We start from the raw sequence: 16,673 nt of genomic DNA, 5'->3' as shown, positions 1-16,673 counted from the left end.
GGTCCACTGCAGGTCCAAGTCCACTCCTGCCGACTGTACAGATAATGACATCTGACCCGTTCAGCTCCAGTTCAAAAGGGAATCCACTCACAGATTCCCCCCGCTGAGCAGATCTGTGTGAAAGAGCCCTTATTCTGCAAAGGCAGAAGAGGGGAAAGTACATTTGCTGCAAATGTGATGCTTTTTGTGCAGCAAAAACTATCCTCACTGTCACCGCCCACCATGATGACTGCTGAATGTGATCCCATTGACACATAGGAGAAAAAAATTGGTATAAAAAGTATACATCTGCACTATTGCTGTATAGTAAGAATAATCCAGTAAAAGGCTATAGATAACGCATACTTCCATCCCTAATAATTTGATAAAGGATAAAAACATGTGGGACTTTATATGAGGCTATAACAAATTAAAAGTTCATAGCCTCCATCCCTAAACTGCAAGACTAACTAGGGGGAAGAACAGTGGGACTTTATATGAAGCATACGAGGTAAATGGGTACAAATATGGCTGGCTAGTAACAGTAATATGCAAACTGCTATATAATAGTAAAGTGTAAACAAGGAACAATTTTATATAAAGATAAAATATTTATTCCATACAGTAATACATACAAGTATAATGGCATAATAAAATATTAGTGCATAGTGTTGCCAGACTCTTTTATTCCATATGAAAAACAAGAATGTAAAACATATACATAACATCAGCATAGTGCAGTAAGATTGCAAATTTATTCCTAGATGGTAACAACGTGAGTAGCATCCAATTGCTCGATGCGTTTCCTGGAATATCTCCACTTATCAGGAGCGGATGCTATGTGGGTATCTAAAGATGTAAATAGATAGTGTAATTTGTAGATAGACACTATGGGGATCATTTACTATATTGCCGAAAAATGATCCTGCAGTCCCAGAAAATAGCAGCCAAATAAGGCCAATTAAGACTTCAACTCTCAGAAATTGAGCGCTAATGCAAATGGAAAGCAGCGCTATTGCGGCAAAAATGCCTGTCAGATCACATATGCGGGAATAGTGGAAGTCAATGGGGTTCGAACCTGCAAAATCCAAAGTTTTCACTGAAGGCTTATATGCAAGTTCTTTGCCATAAAAAGTGTATGGGGACCCGGGTCCTGCCCCAGGGGATATGTATCAATTGGAAAAAATGTTTTTAAAACGGCCGTTTTTTTAGGAGCAGTGATTTTAATAATGCTTAATGTGAAACAATAAAAATGAAAAATTCCTTTAAATATTGTGCCTGGGGGGTGTCTATAGTATGCCTGTAAAGTAGCACACCTTTCCCGTGTTTGTTACTGTACCGCAGCAAAATGACATTTCTAAAGGAAAACATTTCATTCAAAATTTCTCACAGCTGTAATGAATTGCCAGTTCCTGACAATATAGAGTTAAAATCAAAGAAAAAAAACGGCGTAGGTTCCCCCCACCGGTCCATACCAGGCCCTTTGGGTTTGATATGGATATTAGGGGAACTCCACGCCAAATCAAATAAAAAAATGGCGTAGGGGTCCCCCCCAAAATCCATACCAGAGATGGGTCTGGTATGGATATTAAGGGGAATCCTGCGCCAGAATTTGAAAAACAAAATGGCGTGGGGGTCCCCCCAAAATCCATACCGGACCCTTATCCAAGCATGCAACCTGGCAGGCCGCAGGAAATGAGGGGGGGACGAAAGAGCGCCCCCCCTCCTGAACCATACCAGGCCACATGCCCTCAACATGGGAAGGATGCTTTGAGGTCCCCCCCAAAACACCTTGTCCCCATGTTGATGGGGACAAGGGCCTCATCCCCACAACCCTTGCCCGGTGGTTGTGGGGGTCTGCGGGTGGGGGGCTTATCGGAATCTTAAGCCCCTTTCATGAGGGGGTCCCCAGATTCCTGCTCCCCCCATGTGAATGGGTATCAGGTACATTGTACCCCTACACAGTCACCAAAAAAAGCAGTAAAATGTGACAAAAGACAATAGCTGGTTTTTGACAATTTTGACAATAGTTACATATGAAATGTGCGCTATGGAAGCAGACAGATCGGCTGGCCACAGCGTAGGAGAAGATTCATTGTTTTCTTGGCTGGTCGGTGGTGGTAGTGGCGGAGGAGAAAAACTGGAGCTGGAGGAAGATGGAGAAGACCGGAGGAAGATGGAGGACGAAGCGGGGGAAGAAGAAGCTGGAGGAAGAATAAGAAAACTGAAGGAAGACCAGAGGAAGGAGCAAGGGGGAAGAAGAAGCTGGAGGAAGACCGGAGGAAGGAGCGGGGAAAGAAGAAGATATTTTAAATAAAGGAATTGTCAAAAACCGGCTATTGTCTTTTGTCACATTTTCACCACTTTTTTTGGTGAATGTGTAGGGGTACAATGTACTCGATACCCATTCACATGGGGGGCAGGGATCTGGGGGCCCTCTTATTAAAGGGGTCTTCCAGATTCCGATAAGCCCCCTGCCCGCAGACCCCCACAACCACCGGGCAAGGGTTGTGGGGATGAGGCCCTTGTCCCCATCAACATGGGGACAAGGTGCTTTGGGGGGCTACTCCAAAGCACCCTCCCCATGTTGAGGGCAAACTAACTTAATTACATTAGAGACTATTTTGACAGGAGACAAATAAAATGCCAGCATGTCTTTGGATTGTAGTGAGAAACCCACACAGGGAGAACATATAAACTTCAACACAAGCATTAGCATGTTGGGGAATTGAACCAGCAACCGCAGTGCTGCTAGACAGAATTGCTACCCACTTAGCCAGCAAGCAGCCTCACACATGTTCTCTGCATCTCTGTGGTGTGAACCAGCCCTAAGTCCATAGCCATGCTCAGTGTCACAAGCAATATACAATATATAGGCCTAAGTATTTCTGACGCCTGCCTTTAAATGCACATGAACTGTAATGGAATCCCAGTCTTAGTCTGTAGGGTTCAAAATTCATTTGGCCCACCCTTTGCATCTATAACAGCTTCAACTCTTCCGGGAAGGCTGTCCACAAGGTTTAGAAGTGTGTCTATGGGAATGTTTGACCATTCTTTCAAGTGCATTTGTGAGGTCAGGCACTGATGTTGGACGAGAAGGTCTGGCTTACAGTCTCCACTCCAATTCATTCCCAATGTCTTATGTTGTGTTGAGGTCAGGACTCTGTCCAGGCCAGTCGAGTTCCATAAAGACATGGATGAATGAGTTTGGGGTGGAGGAACTTGACTGACCTCAACCCGATAGAACACCTTTTGACTGAATTAGAGCAGACTGCGAGCCAGGTATTCTCATCCAACATCAGTGCCTGGCCTCACAAATGCGCTTCTGGAACAATGGTCAAACATTCCCATAGACACACTAAACCTTGTGGACAGCCTTCCTAGCCTTCCCAGAAGCTGTTCTAGCTGCAAAGGGTGGGCCAAATCAAATTTTAACCCTACGGACTAAGGCTGGGCTGCCATTAAAGTTCATGTGTGTGTAAAGGCAGGTGTCACAATACTTTTGACTAGATAGTGTATCTGGCAAGATTTACAATGGCGGTGGAACCCTCCTACACATAAATACTACATTTAGACATAGTTTTTGGACCTGGGAGATGGGAGAACTTCTCTACATTCAGCGGCATGTTTGGAATTTGAACCCAGACACTCAGGGATGCTAAGCAGACATTCTAACCTCTAAGCCACGGAGCTGCCACATGTGAAAACCTCCTACACATAAATACTCATAAATACTGCATTTCTTTGGACATACAGGTGATGGAATTACATTGCTCAAGAGTTATTCTTCTTGATTTATTCTGTGATATTTGCTGGTTCTTTGTGGGTCAGTGTAGAATAGTGATATTACCCTCAAAATTTGGGAATTACATTTTGATTTCTGATGTTGGTACACATATCACATTTTTGGCCTCAAATGATGATTATTTGGAAATAATAAAAAGCACAAAAAATTGTGACTCATTTTATATTTGCATCAGTAATGGTATTGTTTGTGCTTTGTAAAGACACTAGTGTCAGTTTGGGTAAAGATTGTTGTGAGATGGAAAGTAACAAGTGAAAGTGACAGAGAAAAATATATTTTACCAAAACATCAAAACATTCCACATTCTAGCATTCTTAAAAACAAAATATTTGACGTAGAAGCAACAATGTTGCAATGGAAAATTTATTTCAGAGAAAGATACATTTCATCTCAACATTAAAAGGATTTATTTGTGAAAGTTACAATTGTTCCATTAGAATCAATGGCTAAAACTTGCATTGGACTATAATAGCGCCGATTTTCACTTCCAAAAAATGCTCTTTAACTCAGCGCTCATTTTCGTATTCACTATAGCGCCTTGTAAAAAAGACATTGGAGCTAAAATGAGAGCTATTTGCAGGTCTGAGCATGCTCAGTTGTGTTGGTACCTAGTTGTACAAAAACAGGGAATTTATCTCTTCTCAGACTTTTAAAGATATTTCAGTGTAGAAATCACTTTTTCACACAGTTTAAAAGCAGATTACCTTTAAATAATATACTGCATATTTCAGTACTAGGGATGAGCCGAACACCCCCCGGTTCGCGGCAGAACATGCGAATGGACCGAAAGTTCGTGCGAACATTCGAACACCGTTAAAGCCTATGAGACCCGAATGTGAAAAATCAAAAGTGCGAATTTTAAAGGCTAATATGCAAGTTATTGTCCTAAAAATTGTTTGGGGACCCAGGTCCTGCCCCAGGGGACATGTATCAGTGCAAAAAAAGTTTTAAAAACGGCTTTTTTTTTCGGGAGCAGTGATTTTAATAATGCTTAAAGTGAAAAAATAAAAGTAAAATATTTCTTTAAATATTGTACCTGGGGGGTGACTATAGTATGCCTGTAAAGTGGCACGTGTTTAGATTGGTCCCTGCACAAAATGACATTTCTAAAGGCATTAAAGTCATCTAAAACTGCTTTCCGCTGTAATGTAATGTCGGGTCCCAGCAATATGGATGAAAATTATTGAGAAAAATGGCATGGGAACCCCCCCCCCCAGCCCATTACCAGGCCCTTTGGGTCTTGTATGGATATCAAGGGGAACCCCGCACCCAAATTAAAAAAAGAAAAGGCGTTGGGCCCCCAGACCCTATATACTCTGAACAGCAGTATACAGGTGGTCCAAACAAGACAGGGACTATAGGTTTGTTCTTAAGTTGAGTCTGTTTGTAATTTGGAACAGGTACCTTTTGTAAGTGTAGCTCCAGCCAAAAAATCAATTTTTAAGCTTTTTGGATAACAAAAGGAAGGGTTATCACCCCTGTAACATTTGTTTTGCTGTCTGTACCCTGTTCAGAAGATTTCACCTCACTTTCTGTCCCAATGACAATTGGATTTTGAAAATTTGGGGTTATTAGGGAAACAAGGATGGGTGATAAAGCATCAGTGGAGACACCTTTTTCCCATATTAACTCTTACAGGAGAGAATTTCCCTTCCTAGGGGTAGATTTCCTTTCACTTCCTGTTGTCTCCCTCCGTTTGTAAGTAGGAGTCGTTTAAGTCGGATGTTTGAAAGTAGGGTGACCGCCTGTATATACTATACGGCCTGCCCTATATACTCTGCAGAAAATTGGGCCTTAGCTGTTGGTGGTACCAGAACACTGTAAGCCCTCACAGTTACTCTTGGTGGGCACTGGAACGGGCCCTGCTGTGAAATATTATATCAAGAATTGTAATTACATGCTTCTGTTGAACAGGGGCAGAAAAATTGGGCCTTTGGTGGTGGTGCCAAAACACTGTAAGCCCTCACAGTTACTCTTGGTGGGCGCAGGAACGGGCCCTGCTGTGAAATATTAGATCAAAAATTGTAATTACATGCCCCTGTTAAACAGGGGCAGAAAAATTGGGTCTTAGGCAGTGGTGGTGGTGCCACAACACTGTAACCCTCACAGATTCTGTTGAGCGCAGGAACGAGCCCTGCTGTGAAATATTAGCCCAAACATTGTAATTACATGCCCCTGTTGAACAGGGGCAGACAAATTGGGCCTTAGGCAGTGGTGGTGGTGGTGGCACAACACTGTAAAGCCTCACAGATACTCTTGTTGAGCGCAGGAACGGGTCCTGTTGTGAAATATTAGAGCAAATATTGTAATTACATGTCCCTGTTAAATAGGGGTAGAAAAACTGGGCCTTGGGCACTGGTGGTGGTGCCACAACACTGCAACTCCTCACAGATACTCTAGTTGAGTGCAAGAATGAGCCCTGCTGCGAAATATTACAGCAGAAATTATAATTATACGGCCGTGTTAAACAGGGGCAGAAAAATTGGGCCTTAGGCACTGGTGGTGGTGCCTTGAAACAAAAATGTTCTTAGAAGCTATCAACATGAACATTGAGGAGGAATAGGATAGTCACTCAGCATAACAGGATAGTCAATCAGCATAGGTAGTCTTTAAGGGATCTCACATTCATAGAAAAATTAATCGGTTACATCAGCATCAGGTGCTTGGTAGCTGGTGATCTAAGACTGATTCATTTTTACGAAGGTGAGCCGATCAACTGCGTCTGTGGACAGGCGGACTCTGTGATCAGTTAAAAAGCTTCCAGCAGCACTGAATGTGCGTTCAGAAAGAACGCTGGACGTAGGACAGACCAGTAGCTCAATTGCATATTGTGCAAGCTCTGGTCAGTGATCCATCCTCAAGACCCAGTAACCCAGTGGATTCTCGGTTGGAAAGGTCTCCAAGTCTGATCTTGCCCCTAGGTATTCTTGCACCATGTAAATCAGACGCTGGCGATGGTTGCTGGAACTGATCAGACCTTGGAGCTGAGGACTGAAGAATTGTCTGAACGCATCGGGCAGATGGCCACCTTCTCCACCGCTCCTTCTGTAACTGACCGAAGCCTCAGCAACATGTTGTCCAGGAGGACCAGGAAATTGTAACCTCTCAGACTCTGGAAACGCATTGCACAAACCTTTCTGCAAGGCCTCCCGAAGATGTTTCATCCTCTGCTCCCTCTGCGAAGGCTGGATAAATTCTGCATACAAAAATATATATATGACTGCGCTTAGGACACCGGATAGGTCTGCAGCCTCCCCTAATAGAGCTCCCCTAGGGGGTCTCCAGGTAAACACAAAACAATAAATTGGGGTAGATGGCGCTACCTACTCATGATTAATATCAAGATGTGGACAAAAAAGTCATGTCACTTCCTGGTTTATGAGCTGGTGGAACGCAGATGGAACGGAGTGCACCGCTGCTGTCTCCATCCTGCGTCTAGCGCTTGTTGTGTGATCTGAGGCTCGACTTATATACTTACACATTGCAGTATATGGCTTTTGGAATGCCTATTTGAAAGTTTTTGCTGTGGGACTTTTTCTTTTTATCTGTTTAATGTTTTTTAATCAATTCACATCATTTTACTACACTATGGGAGTCTACATCTCTTTTCTCCTATGAGGAACTAATTAAAGATCATACTATAATCTATCTGAAGATTGAGGCCTTGGAATAGTAATAACTACGGTGGCAAATTGATTGCAGCGGTTACATCTATATGCGCATTGCCCCTTTGGGGTGAGTGGATTCGGTGAGTGGGGACCCTTGAGGGGGAGCAAAAAGTCACCAGAGGATACTGCGAGCACCTAAGTCACCATCTGACCTTTGTCACATTTTTTGAAGAATATTTAATGCACACTATATGGACTGTTATTTGCACATTTATATGTGAACTTTTTCTTATACTTGTTACGGATGCATAGTGTGTCCGCATAGTGCGGTTTCACTTAATTTGCTACTTGTATTTTGGATATACACATGGTGATATATTTATGATTGTGGTTTATAATTCAATAATTTTATTTTCAATATTGGCATCAGGTCTTATATTCTGGGTATCACTACCAGGGAACCACTAGGGAATCATTATAAGGTTATGGCATAGTGGGTTTTCATATGTTCTCTAAAAAAATTTTTGGGACATATTTGTCACAGATCACGTTTAGTTTATTTAACCTGCACTAAGAGGTTGAAAACTTCTGCAAGATCACTTAGGCACATACTCTTATGGGGCATGGAATGCTAATATATATCACAGACATATTTATTTTTGAAGTAATGGTGTTATAATTGAGTTTGGGATTATATATACAGCATAGGATGCTAACATATCACTCAGTGACAGATCATAGACACCCCTATATCTGAACCACTGGTATTTCACTTGAGGTGGGATCATATACATTGAGTATAGGTGTGGCACACCTACTAGTGGTGTAGCACTCAGCCCCCCCTCTCTCTTTTTTGTCCACATCTTGGTTTTTAATCATGAGTAGGTAGCGCCATCTACCCCAATTTACTGTTTTGTGGATAAATTCTGCAAAATTACCCTTGTAATGTGGATCAAGAAGGGTTGCCAGCCAGTAATGATCCCTCTCCTTGAATCTGAGGGTCCTTTTGCAGGCTTTGCAGGATCAGGGAGGTCATGCAGCCAAGGTTTGCTGAGGCGTTCAATCCCGAGTCCTCTGGGTCACTAAGGATGACATGATCCACAGCCACCTCCTCCCAGCTACGTACAAGTCCATGGGTTTCTGGGGACTGAAAATTACCCCTTGAAGACTGCTGCTGATGCTGAGTGCTAGGCTCCACCTCCATGCTGACACAATCCTCATCCTCTTCCTGTGTGATTGGCAGGCCCGCAGGAATACTGACTGTCTGGATAAAGGGGGCCTTGAGAGGTAAGGAAGTCCTCCTCTTCCTCCCTCTGTTCTGCCTCAAGTGCCCTGTTCATTATTCCATGAAGCGTGTGCTCCAACAGGAAGACAAGAGGGACAGTATCACTGATGCATGCACTCTCACTGCTCACCATCCTCGTGGCCTCCTCAAATGGTGGCAGGACAGTGCATGCATCCTTGATCAGTAGCCACTGGCGTGGCGAAAAAAAGCCAAGCTCCCCCAACCCTGTCCTGTGTCATACTCACACAGGTACTCATTGATGGCCCTCTGCTGCGTGTGCAGCCGCGGCAGCATTGCCAACGTTGAGTTCCACCTAGTGGGCATGTCACAAATGAGGCGATTTTTGGGCAGATTGCATTCCTTTTGAAGGTCAGCCAGCCGAGCACTGGCATTATATGACCGGTGGAAATGCCCACAGACTTTCTTGGCCTGCCTCATGGGATCCTGTAAGCCCGGGTACCTGGACAAGAACCGCTGCACCACAAAATTAAAGACATGAGCCAAACAGGGAACATGGGTCAAGTGTTCCTGTCGGAAAGGCGGAGAGGAAGTTGGTGCCATTGTCGCCAACCACCATTCCTGGCTGAAGCTGGCGTGGCATCAACCATCTCTGAGTCTGCCCCTGCAGAGCTGACAGAATCTCTGCCCCAGTGTGGCTCCTGTCCCCTAAGCAGACCAACTCAAGCACCGCATGGCATCTTTTTGCCTGAGTGCTTGCGTAGCCCCTTGAACGCCTACGGAGCACCGCTGGTTCCGAGGACAAATCTGCAGAGGAAGAGGCCATAGAGGAAGAAGAAGAGGAGGGGGTGGAGGAGAGAGGTGTGGCAGAATCACCACTACTGGCATTTTGGAGGCGTGGTGGTGGAACAAGCTCCAACAATACTGCACCCTGTCCTGCATCCTTCCCAGCTGCCAGCAGAGTTACCCAGTGCGTCGTGAAAGAAAGGTAACATCCCTGTCCATAGCTGATGGACCATGAGTCAGCGGTAATATGCACCTTACCGCTGACCGCCCTGTCCAACGAGGCCAAGACATTGCCTTCCACATGCCGGTAGAGAGCCGGAATGGCTTTTCGTGAAAAGAAATGGTGTTTGGGAACCTGCCACTGAGGTACCGCACATTCCACAAATTCACGAAAGGGGGCAGAGTCTACCAGCTGAAAAGGCAGCAGTTGGAGTGCTAGCAATTTAGCCAGGTTAGCATTCAGCCGCTGAGCATGTGTATGTCTGGGACCGAATTTCTTTCGACGGTTTAGCAACTGGGGTAGGGAAATTTGCCTGCTACAATCAGATGTTATAGCAGATTGCCTGCAAGTACTTAGCACACCTAATTCTACACCTTCATTCCTCTCAGTGCAGGTTTCTGAGAGGACTGAAGGTATAGTGGGGTTGGAGTTCCCAGCTGATGAGCAGCAAGGAGAGGTCCGCCTTGTTCTTTGGTGTGGGTCTTTTAAGTACTGTTGCCAATGGACTGCATGGGAGGTCGACATATGTCTGGTCAAGCATGTGGTGCCCAAGCGGCTGCTGTTTTGGCCACGCTTGATACGCTTCAGACATATGTTGCAAACAGCAACGGTGCGATCTGCTACACACATATCAAAAAAGGCCCACACCAAAGAACTTTTCAAAATACGCAAGGAGTCAGCAGCGCCCTGCACATGCGGAGCTCTGTGGTGTGTTGCAGTCGGGTGGCTGCCCTTAAGCTGGCCCCTGGAGGGCATCCTGCCTCGTTGGAGATGTGCCTCCTCCTCCTCTCTTCTATCAGGCACCCACGTAGAGTCAGTGACCTCATCATCCCCTCCCTCTTCGTCACTGGAGCAAACCTGGCAGTATGCTGTAGCTGGGGGAACATGACTGCTAGTTTCTTGTCCTTCTTGGGCACCCCCTCTCTCTGGGCTCACGTTACTGCCTTCCTCAACCCGGGTACCATCATCGGAGCCTTCAAAACGCTGCGCAACCTCCTGCAGCATGTACCCGACACTGTGGTCGAACAGTTCAGGGGACTCCTCCGTGTATGATGGTGGGGCTAGGGAAGGAGTGACTGATGACATTGAGCCGATGGAATAGGCCGCTTTGGCAGCTGCATTGGCAGGCAAACTACTCTGAGCCTGGGTGACAGAGGATGAGGAGGATGAGGACGGCTTAGTTATACACTCTACCAACTCTTCTACATGTTGTGGATCAACACAGCAGCTGCCGAAAAAAAGGACAAGCGTGCCCCATGGCCACGTGCTGGGGATGCACTGTGTGCATGACCAGCGCTGTTGGCTGTAGACACAGAGAATGCTTGCCCTCTTTTAGTGGCCTGTGAGCATCTGCCTCTCCTTGGTGGCCTTCCAGACATACTGTAAAATTTTATTAGCAAATCACCACCTGAAGTTTACTAGAAAAAGTACACCAGAATTGGGCTTCAGTCAGATATAGGCTTGGCTAGACTGGAATGCAGTAGATATATATATATATATATATATATATATATATATATATATATATATATATATACAGTATGTAGGAGACTGTACATATATTTAATGCACTGCAGATCACTGAATTACCTGCCTGCCTGCCTGAAAGTGTATTTGAAAACGTACACCAGGAATGGCCTGCAGTCAGATATAGGCTTGGCTAGACTGGAATGCAGTGGATATATATATGTAGGAGACTGTATTTATATTTAATACACTGGAGATCACTGAATCACCTTCTTGCCTGCCTGAAAGTGTATTTGAAAACTTACACCAAGAATGGCCTGCAGTCAGACATAGGCTTGGCTGGACTAGAATGCAGTGGATATATATATATATATGTAGGAGATTGTATATATATTTAATGCAATGCAGATCACTGAATCCCCTGCCTGCCTGCCTGCCTGCCTGAAAGTGTATTTGAAAACGTACACCAGGAATGGCCTGCGGTCAGATAAAGTCTTGGCTAGACTAGAATGCAGTGGATATATATGTAGGAGACTGTATATATATTTTATGCACTGCAGATCACTGAATCACCTGCCTGCCTGAAAGTGTATTTGAAAACATACACCATGAATGGCCTGCAGTCAGATATAGGCCTGGCTAGACTAGAATGTAGTGGATATATATGTAGGAGACTATATATATTTTATGCACTGCAGATTACTGAATCACCTGCCTGCCTGAAAATATATTTGAAACCGTACACCAGGAATGGCCTGCAGTCAGATATAGGCTTGGCTAGACTAGAATGCAGTGGATATATATGTAGGAGACTGTATATATATTTTATGCACTGCAGATCACTGAATCACCTGGTGTACGTTTTCAAATATACTTTCAGGCAGGCAGGTGATTCATTGAGCTGCAGTGCGTAAAATATATATACAGTCTCCTACATATATATCCACTGCATTCTAGTCTACACCAGTAATGGCCTGCATTCAGATATAGGCTTGGCTAGACTGGAATGCAGTGGATATATATGTAGGAGACTGTATATATATTTTATGCACTGCAGATCACTGAATCACCTGCCTGCCTGCCTGAAAGTGTATTTGAAAACATACACCAGGAATGGCCTGCAGTCAGATATAGGCTTGGCTAGACTAGAATGCAGTGGATATATATGTAGGAGACTGTATATATAAAATGCACTGCAGCTAGCTGAATCACCTGCCTGCCTGAAGTATATTAGAAACAGTACACCAGAAATGGACTGCAGTCAGATCTAGCTAAACTGGATGCAGTGGATATATATAGGAGGATGTCCGCGATGTCAGCTGGCGCACTCACGATCGCTCGTGACAGAGCAGGAACGGGGATGTGTGTGTGTAAACACACACATCCACGTCCTGTCAGGGGAGAGAAGACAGATTGTGTGTTCCTAGTATATAGGCACACCGATCAGTCTCCTTCCCTAGTCAGTCCCATCCCCCCTACAGTTAGAACACACACAGGGAACACAGTTAACCCCTTGATCACCCCCTAGTGTTAACCCCTTTCCTGCCAATGACATTTATACAGTAATCAGTGGCTATTTAACCACTTCACTACAGGGCACTTTCGCACCTTCCTGCCCAGGCCAATTTTCAGCTTTCAGTGCTGTCACTTTTAAATGACAATTGCGCGGTCATGCTACACTGTACCCAAACTAAATTTTTATCAATTTGTTCCCACAAATAGAGCTTTCTTTTGGTGGTATTTGATCACCTCCTGCGGTTTTTATTTTTTGCTAAACGAATAAAAAAAGGCCGAAAATTTTGACAAAAAATAATTTTCCTTTGTTTTTGTTATAAAATTTTGTAAATAAGTACGTTTTCTGATGGCTGGCACTGATAGATTTCACTGATAGGCATCACTGGTGGCACTGGCAGGCATTTTTCATTGGCACTGATTAGCATTTCCCTGGTGGTCTAGGGTGGCATACCTGGTGGTCCAGTGTGGGGGCCATCACTGGTGGTCCTGGCGGCATACTGGTGGTCCTGGGCGGGCATCCGAGGGGGGGCTGCGCTGATAAACAATCAGCACAGACCCCCCTTTCAGGAGAGCAGCTGATCGGCTCTCCTCTACTCGCATCTGTCAGGAGTGAGGAAAAGCCGATCAACGGCTCTTCCTGTTTACACAGTGATCAGCGATCGCCGCGATGCGCGCCCCCGGGGCCGCGCAGTGGCTTGTTATACTGACCACGTCATATGATGTCCAGTCAGGATAACACAACCACTTTGCTGACATCACTTTGCTATATGGCGGGCGGCAAGTGGTTAAAGCACTTATCGCTGTATAAATGTCAGTGGTCCCAAAAAAGTGTCAAAAGTGTCCGATCTGTCCACCACAATGTCGCAGTCCTGATAAAAATCGCAGATCGCCGCTATTACTAGTAAAAAAAAAAAAAAATGCCATAAATCTATCCCCTATTTTGTAGATGCTATAACTTTTGTGCAAACCAATCAGAATATGCTTATCGTGATTTTTTTTTTTTTTACCAAAAATATGTAGAAGAATACATATCGGCCTAAACTGAGGAAGAAATTAGTTTTTTGTTTTTTTTTTAATTTGGGATATTTATTATAGCAAAAAAGTAAAAAATATTGCTATAATAAATATCCCCAAAAATGTTTTTAAAAAACAAATTTCTTCCTTAGTTTAGGCCAATATATAGTCTTCTACATATTTATGGTAAAAAAAAAAAAAATCACAATAAGCGTATATTGATTGGTTTGCGCAAACGTTATAGCGTCTACAAACTATGGGTAAGATTTATGGCATTTTTATACATTTTTTTTTTTTTTTTTACTAGTAATGGCGGTGATCTGCGATTTTTAGCGGTACTGCGACATTGCGGACAGATCTGACACATTTTTGGGACCATTGACATTCATACAGCGATCAGTGCTATAAAAATGCACTGCTTACTGTGTAAATGTCACTGGTAGTGAAGGGGTTAACACTAGGGGCAATCAAGGGGTTAAATGTGTGTTCCCTGGGTGTGTTCTAACTGTGAGGGGATAGGACTGACTAGTTTACATACACAAATCCCTGTTCCTGCTCTTGTGCATGCGATCACGCCCATTGGCCATGCACATTGGGTTCCCCGACGTACAGCGGATGCAGGCCTGCTATTGCCTTTAAAGGTACAGATGTACCCATACGGCGATTTGCGGGAACGAACCACTTTGCCGACGTATATCGACGTGAGCTGGTCTGCAAGTGGTTAACAAAGCCTGTCTGAAGCCTTGTTTTGAAGCTAGTGTAAACTAGCCCTTAATATCTATCTATAAAGTTTCTGTTGGCTATGTGCTATGATTGAAACCCTACTTTTTCAGCACCCCACCTTTGTTTTTTTGGGGCTATTTGGTTTCCTAATGTATGCTGCCATGGAGTTTGTCAGTAAAACTGAAATTTTCCTATCAAATACTTACCCTAATTAACCTTTCCTGATGGACTCCATGGCAACAGGAGTTCCCACCCAGTGTCATGAGTAAGCTAGTTACGGAACGCGGCTTCTGGATCAGCATGAAAATTTGTGGGAGTGGGGTGCTATGGGGGAGGAGCGAGGGCGGAACTACCCAAACATATGCTGCATGGAAGTCTGTCTGGAAAGAAAAATTATGGTAAGTATTTGATAGACATTTTTTGTTTTACAGGGGTTATAACCCTCTCTTACTCTGACCAAAATGAAAAAAAAAGTTTTGTCTATAGTTCTACTTTAAAATGATTGTAAAGGCAGAAGGCTTTTTAACTTAATGCATTTTATGCATTAAGATAAAAAACCTTATGTGTGCAGCAGCCCCCCCCTAATACTTACCTGAGCCCCATCTCGATCCAGTGATGTCCACGAGTACTTCGACCGTGGGTCCTTGGCCATTGGCTCCCGCTGCTGTCAATTAAACTCAGTTAGCCTATAAGGAGAAAGAGGGGGCGGAGGTGAACCGTGGCTCTGTGTCTGAATGGACACAGGGAGCTGCGGCCTGGCTTGGGTGCCCCATAGCAAGCTGCTTGCTGTGGGGGCACTGAAAGGGAGGGAGGGGCCAGGAGCTCCAGTCAGGGACCTGAGAAAAGGAAGATCCGGGCTGCCCTGTACAAAACTACTACATAAAGCAAGTAAGTATAACATGTTTGTTATTTTAATAGAAAAAAAATACGAGACTTTACTTACTTTAAGCTAAAAAAATACACTGAGGGTTTAACCACTTGCCGCCCGCCATATAGCAGAATGACGTCGGCAAAGTAGTTTCAATATCCTGACTGGGCGTCATATGACGTCCGCAGGATATTGAGCCGCTGCACGCCCCCGGGGTTGTGCATCGCGGCCATCGTTGTTGCGGGGTGTCAGTCTGACACCCCGCAACACCGATCTAGGTAAAGAGTCTCTGACGGAGACTCTTTACCACGTGATCAGCCGTGTCCAATCACGGCTGATCACGATGTAAATAGGAAGAGCCGGTGATCGGCTTTTCCTCACTCGCTTCTGACAGATGCGAGTAGAGGAGAGCCGATCGGCTGCTGTCCTGACAGGGGGGGGGGGTCTGTGCTGATTGTTCATCAGCACAGCCCCTCCTCGGATCCCGCCCAGGACCACCAGGGAAGCTGCCCAGGGAAGCCATCCACACTGGACCACCAGGTATGCCCCCTAGACCCCCAGGAAAATACTAATCTGTGCCCAGGCAGCTGCCAATCAATGCCCAGGCAGCTGCCAATCAGTGCCCACTCACAATGCCTACCACTGCCAGTGCCACCAGGGATGCCTATCAGTCCCGCGTATCAGTGCCCATCAGTGCCACGTATCAGTGCCCAGCAGTGCCGCCTATCAGTGCCCAGCGGTGCCGCCTATCAGTGCCCATCAGTGCCACCCATAAGAACCCATCTTTGCAGCCTTTCAGTGCCCATCAGTGTCGCCTATCAGTGCCACCCATGAGTGCCTATCAGTGCCGCCTATCAATGCCCATCAATGCTGCATATCAGTGCCGCCTACCAGTGCCCATCAGTGCCGCATATCAGTGCCCATCGTCAGTGCCGTCAGTGCCCACTTATTGGTGCCACCTCATCGATGCCGCCTTATCAGTGCCTGTCAGTGCTGCCTTATCAGTGCCCATCAGTGAAACAGAAAACTTACTTATTTACAAAATGTTTTAACAGAAACAAAAACAAAACTTTTATTTTTTTCAAAATTTTTGGTCTTTTTTTTATTTGTTTAGCAAAAAATAAAAACTGCAGAGGTGATCAAATACCACCAAAAGAAAGCTCTATTTGTGGGAATAAAATGATAAAAATGTAGTTTGGGTACAATGTTGGATGACCGCGCAATTGTCATTCAAACTGCGACAGCGCTGAAAGCTGAAAATTGGTCTGGGCAGGAAGGTGTATAAGTGCTCTGTATTGAAGTGGTTAAAGAGGAAGTAAACCCTGATGGGTTTTACTTCCTCTTTTGCTCCCTGCAAACCAAAAGCATAATGGGCTAGTATGCACTGCATACTAGCCCATTATGTGACACTTACCTGCAAATGAAGCCCGCGCTGTCCCCTGTGC

This window comes from Aquarana catesbeiana, linkage group LG02 (genome assembly GCF_042186555.1).
Source record: "Aquarana catesbeiana isolate 2022-GZ linkage group LG02, ASM4218655v1, whole genome shotgun sequence".
In the NCBI taxonomy this organism is placed as follows: Eukaryota; Metazoa; Chordata; class Amphibia; order Anura; family Ranidae; genus Aquarana; species Aquarana catesbeiana.
Note: the sequence above shows the minus strand (reverse complement) of the source record.